The following is a 21825-nucleotide window of genomic DNA, read 5'->3' as shown; positions in this document are numbered from 1 at the left end:
AGTATCTACAGTATGTTGATCTAGAGTAGTAAAAGGATCAATGGCAGCATCCCTGATGGTCTAGTGTATTGAATCATCAATGGCAGCATCCCTGATGGTCTAGTGTAACGAATGGATCTATGGCAGTATCCCTGATGGTTTAATGTATTGAAGGGATCAATGGTAGTATGGCTGATGATCTAGTGTATTAAAGGGTTCAATAGTAGTATCCCTGATGGTCTAGTGCAGTGATGGCTAACCTATGGCACTGGTGCCAGAGGTGGCACTCTGAGCCCTTTCTGTGGGCACCCAGGCCATCACCAAAGATGACTCCAGGTATCTTCCTGCAGTCCCAGACAGCCCAGGACTTGCTGTGCACACAGCTATTTTAAAGTGACAGCTCTACCTGGCACTATTTTCTGCATTATTGGTGTCCTCAGGTGCTGGTATCAATGAAAACTGTGACAGAGAAGGGAGTATAAATCACAAATTAAATTTCTGTGTTGGCACTTTGCGATAAATAAGCGGGTCTTTGTTGTAGTTTGGACACTCGGTCATTAAAAGGTTTGCCATCACTGGTCTAGTGTATTGAAGGGATCAATGGCAGTATTCTTGATTGTCTATTATATTGAAGGGATAAATGGCAGTATCCCTGCTGGTCTAGTGTATTGAATGGACCAATGGAAGTACCCCTAATGGTCTAGTGCAGTGATGGCAAACCTTTTAGAGACCGAGTGCCCAAACTACAACAAAGACCCGCTTACTGATCGCAAAGTGCCAACACAGAAATTTAATTTGTAATTTACACTCCCTTCTCTGTCACAGTTTTCATTGATACCAGCACCCTGAGGACACCAATAAAGCAGGAAATAGTCCCAGGTACAGCTGTCACTTTAAAATAGCTCTGTGCACTGCAAGTCCTGGGCTGTCTGGGACTGCAGGAAGATACCTGGAGTCATCTCTGGTGATGGCCTGAGTGCCCACAGAAAGGGCTCCGAGTGCCACCTCTGGCACCAGTGCCATAGGTTAGCCATCACTGGTCTAGTGCATTGAAGGGATCCATGGCAGTATCCCTGCTGGTCTAGTGTATTGAATGGATCAATGGAAGTATCCCTGATGGCCTAGTGTATTGAAGGGATCAATGGCAGTATCCCTGATGGTCTAGTGTAGTGAAGGGAACAATGGCAGTATCCCTAATGAGTGGTTTAGCTTAGTAAAGAAAGTAATGGCAGCATCCTGGTGGCCTAGGGTAGTGAAAGTCTTTATGGAAACCTCCTTGGAGGACAACCATAGTAATAGAAGCAATGGTAACATCACGGATAATTTAGGATTGTGAAGGTATTAATGGCAGTATCCCTGGTGGTCTAGGGTAGTGATGGGCTTGATAGCAACATCCCTGGTGGTTTAGAGTAGTTTAGAGGGGATTACTGGCTGCATCATCCTTGGTCGTCCACAATACTGAAGGGGTTAATGACAGCATCCCTGATCCCTCCCAGCGAAAGTCCATGCAGACAAATTGGGGAGCCTGATGATGCTAAATGTTTAATCAATAAATTAAGACATTTCCAAGCCGTGACTGTGGTAATCTTCTTATATTTGTTATCCATGGCCTCCTTCCTTCTAAAATCAACTCTTATAATTATGTTAATGAGACAGAAAGGCTCTGGGGAGGTTACCAGAGCCCCTCCGTGTTGTAGCTTCACAGGCTGTGCAGGAGCACTTCTCCCTCCAATTGTGTGAGATTACATCCGGCAGAGGGAGAAGTGGAGACAGTGTAACAGCCTGTGAAGCTACAGCATGGAGGGGCTTTGGTAACACCCCTCAGAGCCCTTTTGGCTCATTAGCATAATTATAAAAATTGATTCTAGAAGGAAGGAGGCCATGGATAACAGATATAATTACAGTACATGGATCTATGAGTTATCATGATGGATTTTCATGGGAAATAGTGAGGTTCACGGCTAAGAAGGTCCCGCCTCAAAAATACTTTTAAAAAATCCCCAAATCTTCTGTGCAAATACATTGCAACATTTGTAGTTTTGATAAAGAGAACCCCCCACACATACTTGCGTATGGACATGTCCAGGCCGCCCCCCCAGCAGCCAGGAAGGGGTTAAGGTGGCGGCATTGTCCGCCCGCTCCTTTCTTGTTGATTCAGTGGCTGCTCCGAGACAGAAACGGCAACTCTCAAACTGAAGGAAAGAAAAGCCTTTTGAGGAGACGCTGCCCCAGCGCAGGACCAACTTAACAGTGGGTCACCCCTAGCAACCAATCACGTTTTTTTTTTTTTTACTTGACGATGAGAAAACTTTTTTTTTTGCCTTTTTTTCGTCACTTTTTTTTTTATCCCTTTTTCCCTCTATCCTGGTTACTAAAGATCCGAACAGGACAAAAAAAAAATTCTCGCACTTTCGTTGAGATGAACCGGTTGGGTAGAAATTTTTTGGGGGGACATCTTACGGTCCTGAAAAGTGGATAAAAAAAAAATTGAAAAAATTCAATTTGTTTCAAATCTATAAAATCTTTACAGACGTATTGAAAACAAACTTCGTGTTTCCCCTTTAATTGGTGTTAAATCCGGTCGGAATTTTCCACTTTGAAAACAAAACAAAAATTTAATTTTTTTTTTTTTTTTTTTAGAATTTTCCCTGTTTTTTGGAAATGTTTTGAAGTTTTACTATGAAAGAAACTAAAGTAATAACAGGGATTGTTTCCCTTTAACTGGTGTTAACCCTTTAAATCCAGTAGGGCATTTAGTTCTAAATTATAATATTTGCAGTAATTTTCTTTCTCTCTTATGTGCCTGTTGGCTGATATTATCTATTAAAGGCCCAGATCTTCAATCTTTAATCTTAATCAGTTCTTAAAGGGGTTGTCCAGGGGGTTGATAAACATGGTTGATTTCTTACAAAAACAGCGCCACACCTGACCATGGTTGGTGCTGGTATTGCAACTGCATAGAGATAAATGGATCTGAGTTGCAATACCGGCATAAACCACTGTGTGTTTTTTTTGGAAGAAAGCTTGTTTTTCAACCTCCAGACAAACCCTTTAAATTAGAATTTTTTTTTTCCTAGTAACCCTAGATGACAATTTACATCCATTTAACCTACCCGTTCACAGATCCACAGTCAGTTTTTATGGTCTGGTGTGAAATCTGTTTCTGATCCACCTGTTGGCTGTGAGCATCATCTGTTTTTGTGGATATAGCCTTATCTTGAACGCATGGGGTGCAAAATTAGAAAAGTGAGGGAAGAAATGCGAACCAAAGCCCTATATATGATATAAGACGTCATCATTATAATGTCTGATGATATCATAGATTTTGGGGGTAAAGTGAACCTGTCATCAGGAATGTCATTTTTAGCTGGTGACAGGTTCCAATAGCCTATGCTATGCTGATTTTAAAAATGTCAGCTTTCTGAATCATTTCAGCACTTTATAATAGTTTATTTCGCATTACCTGGTTCCCTGTCTGCTGCATATGGTGAGTCCCATGGGGCGAGTAAGCTGCCGCAGCCTTTGTGTGCCTGTGTCTCAGTCTTTATCCCCCTCCCTCTGTTGCCTGCTCAATGCATATGACACACAGAGAGACACAGGGACACACCGGCTGCACCTGCCTCCTCCCGGGACTCACCACACGCTGCTGGCAGGGAGCCAGGTAATGTGAAAAAAGTTTTTATAAAGTAGTGACAGTTTTCACAATGTTGATAAAGGCATTTTTTTTAAATCAGCACCCCATAGGCAATAGGAACCTGTCACCAGCTACAAATGACGTTCCTGGTGACAGGATCGCTTTAAGGTCTTGCTGGGAGTTGTAGTTCTACAAAATCTGAAAAATATGACCTTAAGGGGCTCATATTAACTAAAGTAGCCAAATACTTCTGATGAAATATATTTGGGCAGGTTGGATCCTTCTCTATCAAAACCCTTATAAATAGGATATAGCTGGTCGAACCCAACAACATGGACAGATTTGCCTAATTGGCCTCTAATCTGTAATTTTTTCCTCTCACTGCATGTAATCGTTCTAATAACTTAAAGGGGTTTGTCCTGTTGACAGATTGCCCTTAAAGGGGTTGGCAGGGATCACTATTTTTAGTATCATCTACTGCTGTTCTGTATATCATGGAGCTCCATCTTGTGGTGACCATGAAGCATTACACCTTCTTGAAATGTGCAGGGAGAGGATGCATCCAAGCCCAATAACAGGGTTATTATCACCCCCTTATTCACAGGATAAAAATTGATGGTGGATCACTATGATGTAAATAGGGAACTCATCATCTCCTTCTTAATGGAGCTGTAGGATGAGCATGTCCTGCTTCCATATGCCCTGCTTCTATATGTCCTGCTTCCATATGTCCTGCTTCTATATGTCCTGCTTCTATATGTCCTGCTTCTATATGTCCTGCTTCTATATGTCCTGCTGAGAACATGCTCTACCTGTATCTTCAGGTGGGACAGATCCACTGTAAGTCTGATCGGTAGGGGTAGACATTGCATCCCCTATCTTGTTATTCGGACAACCCCGTTAATTGTCCCTTTAACTAAAGACTATATTTACAACTACTATCAGGGCTGGATTAAGCGTGGTGGGGTCCCCTAGGTGAATAAACTGGTGGGGGCCCCCAATTAAATCCTTTATCTTAAATAAAGTAAGAATAGTTCTACAGAACTTTTTCTGAGAAGAAGAACTGCTACATACACACCTCAGATGCCGCACAAACCCATAATACGCACCTCAGCTGCTGCGGAACCTCTTAAATCACTCATTACTTTAAAACCCCTTTATCCCAAAAATGCCTTCCACTACACATGTAGCTTTAACCCTTCACACCCCTGCTGCCTTTACCCGAGGGCACTGACTACTCTTATTTTCACTGTTATGACCAGACCTTGTAATGCAGAATGGAGGATCCAGACCTGACCCGTGAAGCTCTGACCACTCACCCGCAAAGCTCCGCTGTTGATATCAGGAGTAAGGATTATACAGGAAGTTTAAAACTCCATGTAATAGCAGTCAGCAATACTATGGACACCGATATGGTGGATCATAAAGCAGAAGTGGAGGCAGGCAGGATGGTGGGGGCCCTGGGGCTTGCATCCCAGGTGCCCTCCCTATAATCTGGCCCTTATTACTATTATAACAACTATAAAGAAAAAAGCACTATCTTTTGCCCTTTAAGATACATCATTATAGCACACAGCATCCTGGGATTTAAAGATCTCTGCTTGCTATAGACCTGACCCGTGAAGCTGTTACCACTCACCCGCAAAGCTACGCTGTTGATACCAGGAGTGAGGTTTGTACAGGCGTTTCAGAACTCCATGTAGTGCATAGCAGTCAGCAATACTATGGACACCAATACGGTTGATCATTAAGCAGGAGTGGAGGCAGGCATGATGGTGGGGGCCCCGGGGCTCGCACCTCAGGAGCCCTCTCTATAATCTGGCCCTGATTACTATTATAACAACTATAAAGAAAAAAATCACAATCTTTTGCCCTTTAAGATTTTATTAAAGCACATAGCATTCTGAGTTTCAAAGATCTCTGCTTGCTGTAGCATTAAACATTAATCATTTTGTACAATATGAAGCAAATGTTTGTGTTTTAAAGACTCGTTGTAAAATCAGAATTTTGTTTTTTTTTTTTTGGGGGGGGGGTTATACCAACATTTGAGGAGAGAAAAACATGGGCAGCACATCTACACATTATACAATGATGTATTGTCGCTAGGCTACATTAACAAATAGAACTCAAGGTTCTCAGTTAAATTTTGATCCCAGTAACCACTTCACAGTGACCTTGTTTTAGCGGCTCCCTACACTATAGGGTGCATGATCACATTGCGTCCACTGCTGCTGAAACACAGGTACCAGGACCCAACAGCACCCCAGCACCCATACTGATGGACTAAACCTCCCATGGGGCCTCTGATGATCCAAAACTTCTGGTTGGGCGGAGAACCTGAAGATCAAAGGTATCGGAACATCACAGGAATCAGCAGCTGGGAGCAGAGTACATACATATTATATAGGGTTTTCTAGAATTCCCCCTTTAAAGAGGTAAGGCATAATAGGACTATTACCATGGCAATCCATGAAGCCTCCTCAAGACCCCCTGCTGCATACAACTGACATAGTGTAGTCAGGATCCGAAAATCGGATGAGAAGGACGATGGGGTCCAGTTGTGCCTAAAGTGGTCCATATAATGATGTATGAAGCAGAGTCAAGCCACTGGTCCCTGTTAGTTTTCACACCCATTATGCTAATTAGCCTCTCTTCTGTCAAGTGGGTGGCCCAGGGCACTTGCCACCGCCCACCTGACAGTAAAGAGACTTATAAGCATATTAGGTCCCACAAACTGTTCAAATAAACAGTAGGGACCAGAGGAATTACAACTCTTTTTCCTCCAAATTTGTTCTATAGCCTCCAACGTTCTTTGTCAGGTGGGTGGCGCCATGATGTCAGCTCCACCCATCTCACTCTAGAGAGTCTAATTAGCGTTTGGGCTATATGGGCTACCTGAATCTATGCTAATCAAACACTCTACTGTCAGGTGGGGGTGGTCCTGAGCAGGAGCTGGCAGTATGACCACGCCCATTTGACAGCATAGAGTCAAAAATATTGACACTGATTGCTAAAGAAAAGGAGAGATAAAATTCCAAAGCAAAAAGTTGTGGGTTGGAGATTATTGATAAGTCTTCTTTAAGCCATATTTACCGATTAGGGGCAGTAATTATAGACATCGTACCCCTCCCCCATCTCTTAAATCCTCCATGATGGCAGCTAAATGCATCGGCCATAAACTTTTTGTTTGTGATGCGACTTGTTTGTGTCATATTCCGGGACCTCGCCGCCTTACATTAACATTGCATCAAGGACACAAAGCCGACAGACATGTCAATAACGGAGCGAAGGCGTCCATTAATCAGGAGGAAGTGTCGGCAAAGTTTGGCCGTTTTCCCCGCTCTACATTAGTGGACGGAGTAAATGGATCATTAAACAGGATCAATCAATAACCACACACTGTAAATTATCTAAATTGCAGAAGTTGTGCGGAAAGTTAAGAACAACTGACAGAATATTCAGGAGGAGGCAAAGTCGCCAAACATCGGAAGGTGAATAAACGCAGATCAATGATAACGGAGCCGCGTCCAGGGGTTTCTGCATCTGCAAATCTGAAATCGACAACCCATTCCAGTCTTTTTCCAACAATAGCAGGGGAACAAAGGTTATTATCTTGTTGGGTGAACATTTGAGACTTATTTAAACAAGAACATCTGGATTGAGGGTGAAAGTAGCATTACATAACAAAAATTGTTGTGATAAATACCCATACAATGTTTAGTCCCAGGACATATGTAGATGAGTATAGATGACTATGCTGCTGAGAGTACAGGTCCCTGCACAATGTTTAGTCTAAGGACATAGGTAGATGAGAATAGATGACTATGCTGCTGAGAGTACAGGTCCATGCACAATGTTTAGTCCTGGGACATAGGTAGATGAGAATAGATGACTATGCTGCTGAGAGTACAGGTCCATGCACAATGTTTAGTCCTGGGACATAGGTAGATGAGAATAGATGACTATGTTGCTAAGAGTGCAGGTCCCTGCTCAATGCTTAGTCCTGGGACATAAGTAGATGCCTATAGATTACGATGCTGCTGAGAGTACAGGTCCTTGCACAATGCTTAGTCCTGGGACATAGGTAGATGGCTATAGATGACTCTGCTGCTGAGAGTCCAGGTCCCTGCACAATGTTTAGTCCTGGGACTAAAAAGTAGATGACTATGCTGCTGAGAGTCCAGGTAACTGCACAATGTTTAGTCCTGGGACATAGGTAGATGGCTATAGATGACTATGCTGCTGAGAGTACAAGTCCCTGCACAATCTTTAGTCATAGGACATAGGTAGATGAGAATAGATGACTATGCTGCTGAGAGTACAAGTCCCTGCACAATCTTTAGTCATAGGACATAGGTAGATGAGAATAGATGACTATGCTGCTGAGAGTACAGGTCTCAGCACAATGTTTAGTCCCGGGACATAGGTAGATGAGAATAGATGACTATGCTGCTGAGAATACAGGTCCCTGCACAATGTTTAGTCCCGGGACATAGGTAGATGAGAATAGATGACTATGCTGCTGAGAGTCCAGGTCCCTGCACAGTGCACAATGTTTAGTCCTGGGACATAGGTAGATGAGAATAGATGACTATGCTGCTGAGAGTACAGGCCCCTGCAAAATGTTTAGCCCTGGGACATAGGTAGATGAGAATAGATGACTATGCTGCTGAGAGTAGAGGTCCCTGCACAATGTTTAGTCCTGGAACATAGGTAGATGACTATGCTGCTGAAAGTCCAGGTTCCTGCACAATGTTTAGCCCTGGGACATAGGTAGATGAGAATAGATGACTATGCTGCTGAGAGTACAGGTCCCTGCACAATGTTTAGTCCTGGGACATGGGTAGATGACTATAGATGACTATGCTGCTGAGAGTCGATGTCCCTGCACCTAGTCCTAGGATATAGGTAGATGACTATGCTGCTGAAAGTACAGGTCCTTGCACAATGTTTAGTCCGGGGACATAGGTAGATGACTATAGATGACTATGCTGCTGAGAGTACAGGTCCTTGCACAATGTTTAGTCAGGGGAAATAGGTAGATGAGAATAGATGACTATGCTGCTGAGAGTCGATGTCCCTGCACCTAGTCCTAGGATATAGGTAGATGACTATAGATGACTGTGCTGCTGAGAGTACAAGTCCTTGCACAATGTTTAGTCCTGGGACATAGGTAAATGACTATAGATGACTTTGCTGCTGAGAGTACAGGTAGTCGCAAAATGTTTAGTTGTGGCACAAACTATTTGCATTTCACACACTAAAACAAATATAAACCAGTCCAACAAAAAAAAAGCCATAAAGTTAATACGTCGCCCCCTCGAATTCCCGTACCCTCCCATCTGCCTTAAGTTTAAGGTAGACGTCTTTGAAAAAAAAAAAAAAAAAAGCACAACATTCATCAAAACAGCTCATTAGTGCCACCTCATAAAAGAAAGTCCGTGGAAAGTTAAGGGTCTCCATGAAAAGTAGCGTAAAAAAAAAAAAATCCCTCCGCTGTCTGCTAACTTCCAAGAAAAAAAAACAAAACCTGAAAAAAGCGTCTAAACGCTGGAAACTAAAGGCCAGACTCTCCATTCAGCGCGGAGAGAAAGGCCCCTCTCAGTCCTCCTACTGTGGAGCGTATAATAAAATCGGAGGAAACGCTTTTGATGTCGCCGGGCACGTCCCGCCTGTGAATGGAGGGGCGATGGACGGGTGAAATCGCTATTTACATTTCCAGCTGTTTTACCAGCAATTTCCCCAACTTAATGGCCATTTAAGCTTTTTAAACAAGAAAATAGCTATTCTGTGCTGCGGCTATTTCATCCCGCGCCTATTGTGGCCTCGCCGCTGACCCTTCTGACACTGTGTCCTCTGTCCCGAATCACAGGATCCCAGCGCTGCTTCATCTGTAATTATCCCTTGAAATATAACCAGGAAAGGAGCCAAGGAGGGGGGGGGGGAATACTACAAAAAGTGCGATTTAGTAGGACTTATTGGGGGCCCGATTTGCGTTTTCCCGACGTGTTACCCGAATATTTCCGATTTGCGCCGATTTTTCCTGAATTGCCCCGGGATTTTGGCACACTTGATCGGATTGTGGCGCATCGGCGTTGGCATGCACGTAACGGAAATCGGGGGGCGTGGACAAACGAGAACCCGACGGATTCGGAAAAACCGCCGCATTTAAAAAAAAAAAAAAAGTGTCGCTGGAAACGCGCTTACCTTCACCCAGCAGTGGATCGTGAACTCTGGCGGACCTCGGCGGATTTCAGCGCGGCAGCGACACCTGGTGGACGTCGGAGGAACTACCTTAGTGAATCTTCAGAAGACCCGAATCCACCGCAGAGAACGCGCCGCTGGATCGCGAATGCACCGGGTAAGTAAATCTGCCCCATTTTTTTTTTTTTTAGGAAAGCTGGGTGAGGATCAATATGGGCCGCCATTGTAGAAGGTAATTAAAGGGAATGTGTCACCAGATTTTACCAATACCAGCCCCCTCAGGTGGAGTATGCAATTTCCTTTCCATAATCTCCTCCAAAGTCATGTGACGGTTAGCAGAGAAGAGTCATATTTTGCATGAGATGAGTCAAGTTTAGAGAGCGTCACTGCAGACGTCCCTATAGTTCTATAGTATCTAGAAACATGGGGGCTTATTTACTAAGGTTCCATGGATGCACTTTAGTTGGATTTTCCAACATTTTCGGGGATTGCACGGCTGTGACAAGTATTTAGCAGGGGATTGTGTCGCACGCGATCAGATTTTGGCGCAGCTGCGCTGGCTTTCATGCAACAGAAAACGGGAGCGGGCCGTCGGACGATGCGACTGATTCGGACTGAGCGCGGGATTTAACATTCAAATTGTGTCGCAATCCAATGCACTTACAGCCGCCTCCAGTTTCATTAAAATCCAGCCCCATATACAGAACTCACTAGTTTAACTATAAACAGTCTCCCATATGGTCCACCACCCCAGTTGAATTAGTATCTGACCCCAATATATAGCCCACCCCCTCTAGTTTAATTATAGTGCCCCCCAGTTTAATTATTAAACTTTCCCCCATATATAAATTCTCCCACCCCAATTATATGTGGCTCAGTGATTAGCATTACAGCCTTGCAGCACTGGTGACCTGGGTTCAAGTCCCAGGGTCAACATCTGCAAAGTATTTGTATGTTCTTTCTGTGTTTGTGTGGGTTTCCTCCGGGTCCTCCGGTTTCCTCCCACACTCCTAAACATACTGGTAGGTGATTAGATTGTGAGCCCCATTGGGGACAGGGACTGAATTAGGAAGCTCTGTGCAGCGCTGCGGTATCTGTGTGCGCTATATATATATAAAGGAATTATTATATATTATATTAATATTACATATTATATTCAGAAGCCCCCCAGTTCATTTGTATACAGCCTAACATATAGCCACCAACCAGTGTGCGAGGGTAGAGGGTTCAGTGTGCGAGGGATTCATGAACTGCGTCACATGTTCTTCATGAATGTGGCGCCCCCTTCAGTTCTCCGGCAGAATGCAGCAACTTTTTTTGGTGCACCTTTATTATAGGGCAGTGATGGCGAACCTTTTAGCGTCCGAGTGCCCACACTGCAACCCAAACCCCCCCTTATTTATTGTGAGGTACCAACCAAAAATTAAAGCAGTAACTTATTGCTACCTGTTCCTCAACAATGTTCAATCATATTGGCCTCCTAAAGGACAAGATGGAAAATCGGCATCATTTTAGCATTTTTTCCAGTGTCCCTCTGTACTCAGAGAATCAAGAGGCCAGCAGGAGGTCCTCCAAAGATAATTCGGCCCGGTCTGCTCATTCTCCCTCTTCCTACAGTCCCAAGTAGTGAATTAAGTATCACTTTAATATATGACTTTTAAGTTGTTTGGAACTGGAGGAAGATTCTTTGAGTCCTGTCTGGTGCTGGGGCGATGGCCCGGGTGCCCACAGAAAGGGCTCTGAGTGCCGCCTCTGGCACCCGTGCCATAGGTTCGCCACCACTGTCATAGGGCGTGTGACACAATTCTTTCTCACATATCACCTTCATGTGGAGACGATCCTTTTGGTTCGTGCGCCCAATCATTAATCCCTTGCGCCACAACTTGTATCACACTGAAAAATATAGCACCACCCTGCGCCCAAATTGATAAATGCCCCCTATAACCTCCTGAGTGGCTTTATATCTCCGTCTCCACGGGTTACAAGCCCAAGAACAAATAACCAGGACAAAGCATGTGGAGGGTTAAACATGGTTTATTATACACAACCCTCGTCCTATACCTAAAGCTGTTGATCCAGAAGAAGGCGAAAAAAACCCGGACAATTTGTGTCTCAGGGAAAAATTCCTTCTCGACCCCCGGAAAAGGCGATCAGTTCTAAAACCCTGGACCAAGGCCACAATATAAGTCCAGTCCTGCAGAACATGGGGGGGTGCTCCCGGGACCATCGTCTCCTCTGGACCTCGCAGGCCGAACGTCATTCATCTCCACTGCTGAAAGAGACAACACACACTGCCCCCTATAGGAGAGACTGGGGACTGTTACTAATAGCACCTAATAAAAGGAGGAAATAAAGACTGAATACATCACATTTCCATATAATTATTAGACCTGTGTGTGATATCTAATACTTTAGTCTCAGAATAACTTCTATCTCTCCTCACTCAGAGACTGGATCTATAAAAGCCACCGGCATTTCATAGGTTAATAACTTCTGGAACATGAAAAGAATAATCTGGCCAGATCCACTTACAGAACGCACAGGACAGGAGACTCGCAGCCTCACCCTCACACAACCGGGTCACTTATTGCCGGACCCACTTACAACCCGCACATTCAAGGACAGGAGACTCACAGCCAGACCCTCATACAATCGGGTCACTTCGGACCTGACCCAACATGCAGACTCATCAATCAAAGGACAGGAGACTCACAATCTGACCCTCACACAACCGGGTCAGTTATTGCCGGACCCACTTACAACTCGCACATTCAAAGGACAGGAGACTCTCAGCCCGACTCTCATACAATCGGGTCACTTATGGCCTGACCCAACTTGCAGACGGATCAATCAAAGGACAGGAGACTCACAGCCAGACCCTCACACAACCGGGTCACTTCTGGCCTGACCCAACTTGCAGACTGATCAATCAAAGGACAGGAGACTCACAATCTGACCCTCATACAATCAGGTCAGTTCTGGCCGGACCCACTCACAACCAACACATTCAAAGGACAAGAGACCCGCAGACTGACCCTCACTCATTCGGGTCACTTATGGCCTGACCCAACTTGCAGACTGATCACTCACAGGACAGGACACTCACAATCTGACCCTCATACAACCGGGTCAGTTCTGGCTGGACCCACTTACAATCAACACATTCAAAGGACAGGAGACTCACAATCTGACCCTCACACAATCGGGTCAGTTCTGGCCTGACCCACTTACCACCCGCACATACAAAGGACAGGAGACTTGCAGACTGACTCTCACACAATCGGGTCACTTCTGGCCGGACCCAACTTGCAGACTGATCAATCAAAGGACAGGAGACTCACAGCCAGACTCTCACACAATCGGGTCACTTCGGGCCTGACCCAACTTGCAGACGGATCAAAGGACAGGAGACTCACAATCTGACCCTCATAGAATCGGGTCATTTCTGGCCTGACCCAACTTGCAGACTGATCACTCACAGGACAGGAGACTCACAGCCAGACCCTCACACAATCGGGTCACTTCTGGCTGGACCCACTTACAACCTGAACATTAAGAGGACAGGAGACTCGCATACTGACCCTCACACAATCGGGTCACTTCGGGCCTGACCCACTTACAAAACGCACATTCAAAAGAAGGGAGACTCACAGCCTGACGCTCACACAACCGGGTCACTACTGGCCTGACCCAACATACAGACTGATCAATCAAAGGACAGGAGACTCACAATCTGACCCTCATACAATCGGGTCACTTCTGGCCGGACCCACTCACAACCAACACATTCAAAGGACAAGAGACCCGCAGACTGACGCTCACACAATCGGGTCACTTCTGGCCTGACCCAACTTGCAGACTGATCACTCACAGGACAGGAGACTCACAATCTGACCCTCACACAACCGGGTCAGTTCTGGCCGGACCCACTCACAACCAACACATTCAAAAGACAGGAGACTCACAGCCAGACCCTCACACAATCGGGTCACTTATGGCCTGACCCAACTTGCAGACGGATCAATCAAAGGACAGGAGACTCACAATCTGACCCTCATACAATCGGGTCACTTCTGGCCGGACCCACTCACAACCAACACATTCAAAGGACAAGAGACTCACAGATTGACCCTCACACAACCGGGTCAGTTCTGGCCGGACCCACTTACAACCAACACATTCAAAGAACAGGACACACACAGACTGACCCTCACACAATCGGGTCACTTCGGGCCTGACCCAACATGCAGACTGATCAATCAAAGGACAGGAGACTCACAATCTCACCCTCATACAATCGGGTCACTTCTGGCCGGACCCACTCACAACCAACACATTCAGAGGACAAGGGACCCGCAGACTGACCCTCACTCAATCGGGTCACTTTTGGCCGGACCCACTTACAAAATGCACATTCAAAAGATGGGAGAGTCACAGCCTGACGCTCACACAACCGGGTCACTTCTGGCCGGACCCACATACAACCCGCACATTCAAAGGACAGGAAACTCACAGACTGACCCTCACAGAATCGGGTCACTTCTGGCCGGACCCAACTTGCAGACTGATCACTCATAGGACAAGAGACACACAATCTGACCCTCACACAACTGGGTCACTTCTGGCCGGACCCACTTACAACCCGCACATTCACAGGACATGAGACTCACAATATGACCCTCACACAATCGGGTCACTTCTGGCTGGACCCAACTTACATACTGATCATTCACAGGACAGGAGACTCGCAGCCTTGCTCTTACAACCCTGGGACACTTCTGGCCGGACCCACATACAACCCGCACATTCACAGGACAGGAGACTCACAGCCTGACCCTCACACAACCGGGTCACTTCTGACCGGACCCAACTTGCTGACTGATCACTCACAGGACAGGAGACTCACAATATGACCCTCACACAACTGGGTCACTTCTGGCCGGACCCACTTACAACCCGCACATTCACAGGACATGAGACTCACAGCCTGACCCTCACACAACCGGGTCACTTCTGGTCAGACCCACTTACATCCTGAACATTGAGGGGAGAGGAGACTCGCAGATTGACGCTCACACAACCGGGTCACTTTTGGCCTTACCGACTTACAACCCGCATATTTAAAGGACAGGAGACTCATAGCCCAATCATCACACAATTGGGTCACTTCTGGCCGGACCCACATACAACCCGCACATTCAAAGGACGGGAGACTCACTTTGGATGATATTTGCACTGGTAACGTCTGATACAAGTTCCTACTTCTGTGCAATGTAATTCATTACTTATTTATTGAGAAGAAAAACAATATAAAGTAGTGAAGCCTCTGTATTGTGTGACGTGCGCCCCCTCTGGCAGCTTCCGCTCTTCTTTTACCTTCTCATACACTTGTTTTAATAAAAAAACCTTTTTTTAATTTTGCAAATCAATCCAAGGGGCTCTGGGCTCCATAAATGTTAATATAGACCAGAGCCCCTCAGGCTCATTTCCTTAAATTTTAAAGCCCTTTTTTGTGAAAACGAGGTCATAATAAGTTAATAGAAGATCAGATCCTGCCAGAGGGGGCACTCACCAGTATGTCAGTGTGCTTGGTTTACAATTCTTCATCCTGGTGGTAGATTTCCTTTAAAGTGGGATTCTTATCTGGGCATTCACATTTAATTCATCTGCCATTTACATACATACATACATACATGTGATGAAAAATAAAAATTACCTGTGTGAAGATAATTTTCTATAAATGTAGCCATATATAATCCCCTAGAAACAAGATAGTTGTCCTTGGATACGACCACCTCGGTACCCTGGCAGTGATGGCCAGACATGCTCTATTGAGTTCTGCCTACTAACCATTTCATATGCAGAAACTATATGTTCCTTTCTACAATCGCTCCAGCAGAAGTGGCCGTATCCAAGGACATCTTGTTACTAAGGGACAACATGGCTTCTTTTATGGGGAAATTATTTTTTCATTACTTGAAATGTGTATATTCAGCAGATAATTGAAATAAATGTCAATGACCAGATGAGAACACGTCTATAAGTATCAGGATGAAGTGCCCACTGCCTTCTCCGAGGCTTCACCCTTCAGCTACGTCACTCTCTGGTCGCGCATGTGTATAAGATGTACAGGTGCTTGTGGGTGGGACAAAGGGCGTGGTTTAGAAAAAAGGGGGAGGGGCTTTTGTCCATCTTTCTCTCTCCCAAAAGTTGGGAGGTATGGAGGTGTCACAAGACCAGAGAATTGCGTTGCTGAGGGGGGAAGAATCGGATAAGAATATATAAGCAGTATCCGGCCTAAAGAACTTAGTGAAGCCTGAGCTAGATTCGCTTCGCTAACGAAACCCCTTCCCCCCCAGATTATAGTTACAGCCACTCGACCGCTGTTCACATTGGTTATCGGACGCAGATTCTCCGCTCCGTCACAGGCTCCAGGAATATCCGGCCGCGTCTTCTCCAGTGTGAGGATTCCTGGGAATAAGAGCACAGGCACATTACAGCCGCCATACACCGAGCTTTACCGGACCCTATGACAACTCTTCCTGTCCCTAGTGTTAATATTATTTATACCTGCGTTATGGCGTCCGCATGCTAATACAATGGCGCACATATTACACCCGTCTAATAGTCACCCTTCTTATCTCATGTGGTGTATGGATATACAGTTTATTATTTGGGGGGTTACCCTTGTATAAGGGAATGTACAGTAATATAGGGGCGTTCACACGTTGCGTTTTGGCTGCGCTTTCATTGCATTTGAAACGCATTGCAACAGAGGTGATTTGCCCAATGACATTACTGTTTACGTGTGTTAACAAAATGTTGACAACTGAATTAACAAAACGCATGTGTTAACATTGCATTTACAATGCATTTTGTAAACGGAAATGTTAACAGTAATGTAATTAGGCAAATCACCTCTCCTCAGCTGATGTAATGCGTTTCAAACGTAATGGAAACGCAGGCCAAAACGCAACGTGTGAACGCGCCCTTTACTGTCCGTGCAGCACCTAACAGGTTAACTGCTGCAATCGGAGCCGACATCCGCCGCCTATGGAGAGGGCTCAGCAGTAAGGAAGGGGTTAAGCAAACGCTGTGTAATTATCGCATTCACATAAACATGACATTCAAATTAAGTTTACGTAAACACGGTTGATCTCAACATGATGTAAACTTTTTGTAAACTTCATCTTATACAGATATGATATAGAGATTACCCCCCGGATATAATGTGGCTTGGGCCGGACTGTACCATGTTAGAGGGGTAAATTCCGGCCTGGGGTGTATAGTTAGGATATTTTATACCCCGGGGTATGCTGAGGTCTGGGGTATAATGTGGGCCGGGGTTATTGTGTCCTGCTACACCCGATTCTGGATATCCACAAGGCTCGGCCATGACATGTAGAGGGTACGGGGTTCGGGTACTGATCCGAATCTTCCCCTGGGTGATGTATGTACTAGCTACACCCATGTTTTGTGCCCCCTCGTCCCCTATATCTCTCTTAGCTCCGCCCACTGCTCCGCCTCATATACTATTAACCCCTCCCATTTCTTCTTTCCATCCTAAACTGAACCTCGATCCCCAGAATCTGACCTTTACGATTTCGGGTGTTTTCGGCACATATTTGGGGGTCCAGGCAGGAGTCTCCTCATTGTGGCGGCCGCTCAAGCTCGTCTGCTCCTTCTCCATCCAGGAGACAGTTGGAAGAAACGGCCGTTGCAAACGGAATGTAGGGCGTGTCATAGATGACCATAGCAACCAATCACAGCGCTGCTTCCAATTAGCATAAGTGGATGAAATGAAAGCTGCAATATGATTGGCTGTAATAAAAGAAGGGAGGTTTGAGGCACAGCAGTGGGATAAGAGGTACAGTGAGGAGGTATGAGGCACAGCAGTGGGATAAGGGGTACAGTGAGGAGGTATGAGGCACAGCAGTGGGATAAGGGGTACAGTGAGGAGGTGTGAGGCACAGCAGTGGGATAAGGGGTACAGTGAGGAGGTATGAGGTACAGCAGTGGGATAAGGGGTACAGGGAGGAGGTATAAGGCACAGCAGTGGGATTAGGGGGGACAGTGAGGAGGTATGAGGCAAGTTAAATTTAACTTAAACTTAATATAACTTGTCTATTTCTATAAAATGTAACTTATCTGGATATAGTACCTATATAGAGTGTAGTGTGAATTTAGACCAAGTATTCCAGCATTGACTGTATTTTCATTACACAGGAATTAGAATAGACTCACAAGTGCCAATATACGCTATATCATAATGAAAACAAAGTCTTCCATTGTAACAATGTTTAGTTGGCAGGGGGACAGATCGGCTTACAAAATTCATTTTCTGGGGATAGGAACTATGCATTTGTCAGCTAAAAGCAATGTGGCTAATAGTTAGTGTAGGGTCTATGGGAACCTATTAGTGAAGATCTGGTGACAAGTTCCCTTTAATACAACCTGTAAGGCTGCAGAGATTCCACAAGATGGCGATAGAGTGATAGGTATATAATTTATAGTATAATAATATATGGTAACACATTGGGAGACATTTATCTACCCGGCACAGTCGCGATCCTGCGGCGCGTTGTCTGACGTTGATTCGGAGCTTGCCGGGATTCACTAAGGTCGTGCACCCGATATCCACTAGGTGTCGCTGCTGCGCTGAAGTCCGCCGGAGTTCACCTTCTTCGTCCCGGTGTATGTGAGTGCCATTCTTCCGCAGTTTTTCCAAATCCGTTGGGTTTTCCGATGGCCAGTAATATAATAAATGCATCATATCAGATTCCACTACATTCCCCTTATCTGGTACAACCCGTGAGAAATTGGAGGCTATTATAGGTTGTGTGAGGGTAGAGGGATAGACAGGGCATATACAGAGTGGATATAGTTACCAGTGATAAGGAGGGCAGAGCATGGCACTAGTTAGGCAGTAATGAGATGAGCAGGGCACTAGTTGGGTAGTAATGAGATGAGCAGGGCACTAGTTGGGTAGTAATGAGATGAGCAGGGCACTAGTTGGGTAGTAATGAGATGAGCAGGGCACTAGTTGGGCAGTAGTGAGATGAGCAGGGCACTAGTTGGGCAGTAGTGAGATGAGCAGGGCACTAGTTGGGCAGTAGTGAGATGAGCAGGGTACTAGTTGGGCAGTAGTGAGATGAGCAGGGCACTAGTTGGGCAGTAGTGAGATGAGCAGGGCACTAGTTAGGCAGTAATGAGATGAGCAGGGCACTAGTTGGGTAGTAATGAGATGAGCAGGACACTAGTTGGGCAGTAGTGAGATGAGCAGGGCACTAGTTGGGCAGTAATGAGATGAGCATGGCACTAGTTGGGCAGTAGTGAGATGAGCAGGGCACTAGTTGGGCAGTAGTGAGATGAGCAGGGCACTAGTTGGGCAGTAGTGAGATGAGCAGGGCACTAGTTGGGCAGTAGTGAGATGAGCAGGGCACTAGTTGGGCAGTAGTGAGATGAGCAGGGCACTAGTTGGGCAGTAGTTAGATGAGCAGGGCACTAGTTGGGCAGTAGTGAGAGGAGCAGGGCACTAGTTGGGTAGTAATGAGATGAGCAGGGCACTAGTTGGGCAGTAGTGAGATGAGCAGGGCACTAGTTGGGCAGTAATGAGATGAGCAGGGCACTAGTTGGGTAGTAATGAATTGAGCAGGGCACTAGTTGGGCAGTAGTGAGATGAGCAGGGCACTAGTTGGGCAGTAATGAGATGAGCAGGGCACTAGTTGGGCAGTAATGAGATAAGCAGGGCACTAGTTGGGCAGTAGTGAGATAAGCAGGGCACTAGTTGGGTAGTAATGAGATGAGCAGGGCACTAGTTGGGCAGTAATGAGATGAGCAGGGCACTAGTTGGGTAGTAATGAGATGAGCAGGGCACTAGTGGGGCAGTAGTGAGGTGAGCAGGGCACTAGTTGGGCAGTAGTGAGATGAGCAGGGCACTAGTTGGGCAGTAGTGAGATGAGCAGGGCACTAGTTGGGCAGTAGTTAGATGAGCAGGGCACTAGTTGGGCAGTAGTGAGAGGAGCAGGGCACTAGTTGGGTAGTAATGAGATGAGCAGGGCACTAGTTGGGTAGTAATGAGATGACCAAGGCACTAGTTGGGCAGTAGTGAGAGGAGCAGGGCACTAGTTGGGCAGTAATGAGATGAGCAGGGCACTAGTTGGGTAGTAATGAATTGAGCAGGGCACTAGTTGGGTAGTAATGAGATGAGCAGGGCACTAGTTGGGCAGTAGTGAGATGAGCAGGGCACTAGTTGGGCAGTAGTGAGATGAGCAGGGCACTAGTTGGGCAGTAGTGAGATGAGCAGGGCACTAGTTGGGCAGTAATGAGATGAGCAGGGCACTAGTGGGGCAGTAGTGAGGTGAGCAGGGCACTAGTTGGGCAGTAGTGAGATGAGCAGGGCACTAATTGGGCACTAGTGAGATGAGCAGGGCACTAGTTGGTCAGTAATGAGATGAGCAGGGCACTAGTTGGGCAGTAGTGAGATGAGCAGGGCACTAGTTGGGCAGTAGTGAGATGAGCAGGGCACTAGTTGGGTAGTAATGAGATGAGCAGGGCACTAGTTGGGCAGTAGTGAGATGAGCAGGGCACTAGTTGGGCAGTAATGAGATGAGCAGGGCACTAGTTGGGTAGTAATGAATTGAGCAGGGCACTAGTTGGGCAGTAGTGAGATGAGCAAGGCACTAGTTGGGCAGTAATGAGATGAGCAGGGCACTAGTTGGGCAGTAATGAGATAAGCAGGGCACTAGTTGGGCAGTAGTGAGATAAGCAGGGCACTAGTTGGGTAGTAATGAGATGAGCAGGGCACTAGTTGGGCAGTAATGAGATGAGCAGGGCACTAGTTGGGTAGTAATGAGATGAGCAGGGCACTAGTGGGGCAGTAGTGAGGTGAGCAGGGCACTAGTTGGGCAGTAGTGAGATGAGCAGGGCACTAGTTGGGCAGTAGTGAGATGAGCAGGGCACTAGTTGGGCAGTAGTTAGATGAGCAGGGCACTAGTTGGGCAGTAGTGAGAGGAGCAGGGCACTAGTTGGGTAGTAATGAGATGAGCAGGGCACTAGTTGGGTAGTAATGAGATGACCAAGGCACTAGTTGGGCAGTAGTGAGAGGAGCAGGGCACTAGTTGGGCAGTAATGAGATGAGCAGGGCACTAGTTGGGTAGTAATGAATTGAGCAGGGCACTAGTTGGGTAGTAATGAGATGAGCAGGGCACTAGTTGGGCAGTAGTGAGATGAGCAGGGCACTAGTTGGGCAGTAGTGAGATGAGCAGGGCACTAGTTGGGCAGTAGTGAGATGAGCAGGGCACTAGTTGGGCAGTAATGAGATGAGCAGGGCACTAGTGGGGCAGTAGTGAGGTGAGCAGGGCACTAGTTGGGCAGTAGTGAGATGAGCAGGGCACTAATTGGGCACTAGTGAGATGAGCAGGGCACTAGTTGGTCAGTAATGAGATGAGCAGGGCACTAGTTGGGCAGTAGTGAGATGAGCAGGGCACTAGTTGGGCAGTAGTGAGATGAGCAGGGCACTAGTTGGGCAGCAGTGAGATTAGCAGGGCACTAGTTGGGCAGTAGTGAGATGTGCAGGGCACTAGTTGGGCAGTGGTGAGATGAGCAGGGCACTGGTTGGGCAGTAGTGAGATGAGCAGGGTACTAGTTGGGCAGTAGAGAGATGGGTAGTGAGATGAGCAGGGCACTAGTTGGGCAGTAGTGAGATGAGCAGGGCACTAGTTAGGCAGTAGTGAGATGAGCAGGGAACTAGTTGGGCAGTAGAGAGATGGGTAGTGAGATGAGCAGGGCACTAGTTGGGCAGTAGTGAGATGTGCAGGGCACTAGTTGGGCTGTAATGAGATTAGCAGGGAACTAGTTGGGCAGTAGTGAGATGAGCAGGGCACTAGTTGGGCAGTAGTGAGATGAGCAGGGCACTATTTGGGCAGTAGTGAGATGAGCAGGGCACTAGTTGGGCAGTAGTGAGATGAGCAGGGCACTAGTTGGGCTGTAGTGAGATGAGCAGGGCA

General features: G+C 46.3%; 1 long non-coding RNA gene across 1 annotated transcript; it reads right to left on the bottom strand.

Moving 5' to 3' along the window:
• Nucleotides 1-11855: 11855 nt before the first annotated feature.
• On the bottom strand, nt 11856-19149 carry LOC140126179 (uncharacterized). Its single transcript, XR_011854776.1, has 3 exons — nt 18372-19149; nt 17412-17638; nt 11856-16288 (listed from the first exon to the last, which is right to left on the bottom strand). It is a non-coding gene; the product is annotated as an uncharacterized lncRNA (long non-coding RNA).
• Between the last annotated feature and the right edge of the window lie 2676 nt (nt 19150-21825).

The sequence above is a fragment of the Engystomops pustulosus genome, chromosome 4, assembly GCF_040894005.1.
Source record: "Engystomops pustulosus chromosome 4, aEngPut4.maternal, whole genome shotgun sequence".
NCBI classification, from domain to species: domain Eukaryota; kingdom Metazoa; phylum Chordata; class Amphibia; order Anura; family Leptodactylidae; genus Engystomops; species Engystomops pustulosus.
Note: the sequence above shows the minus strand (reverse complement) of the source record. Positions and strands in the feature narration are given on the sequence as shown.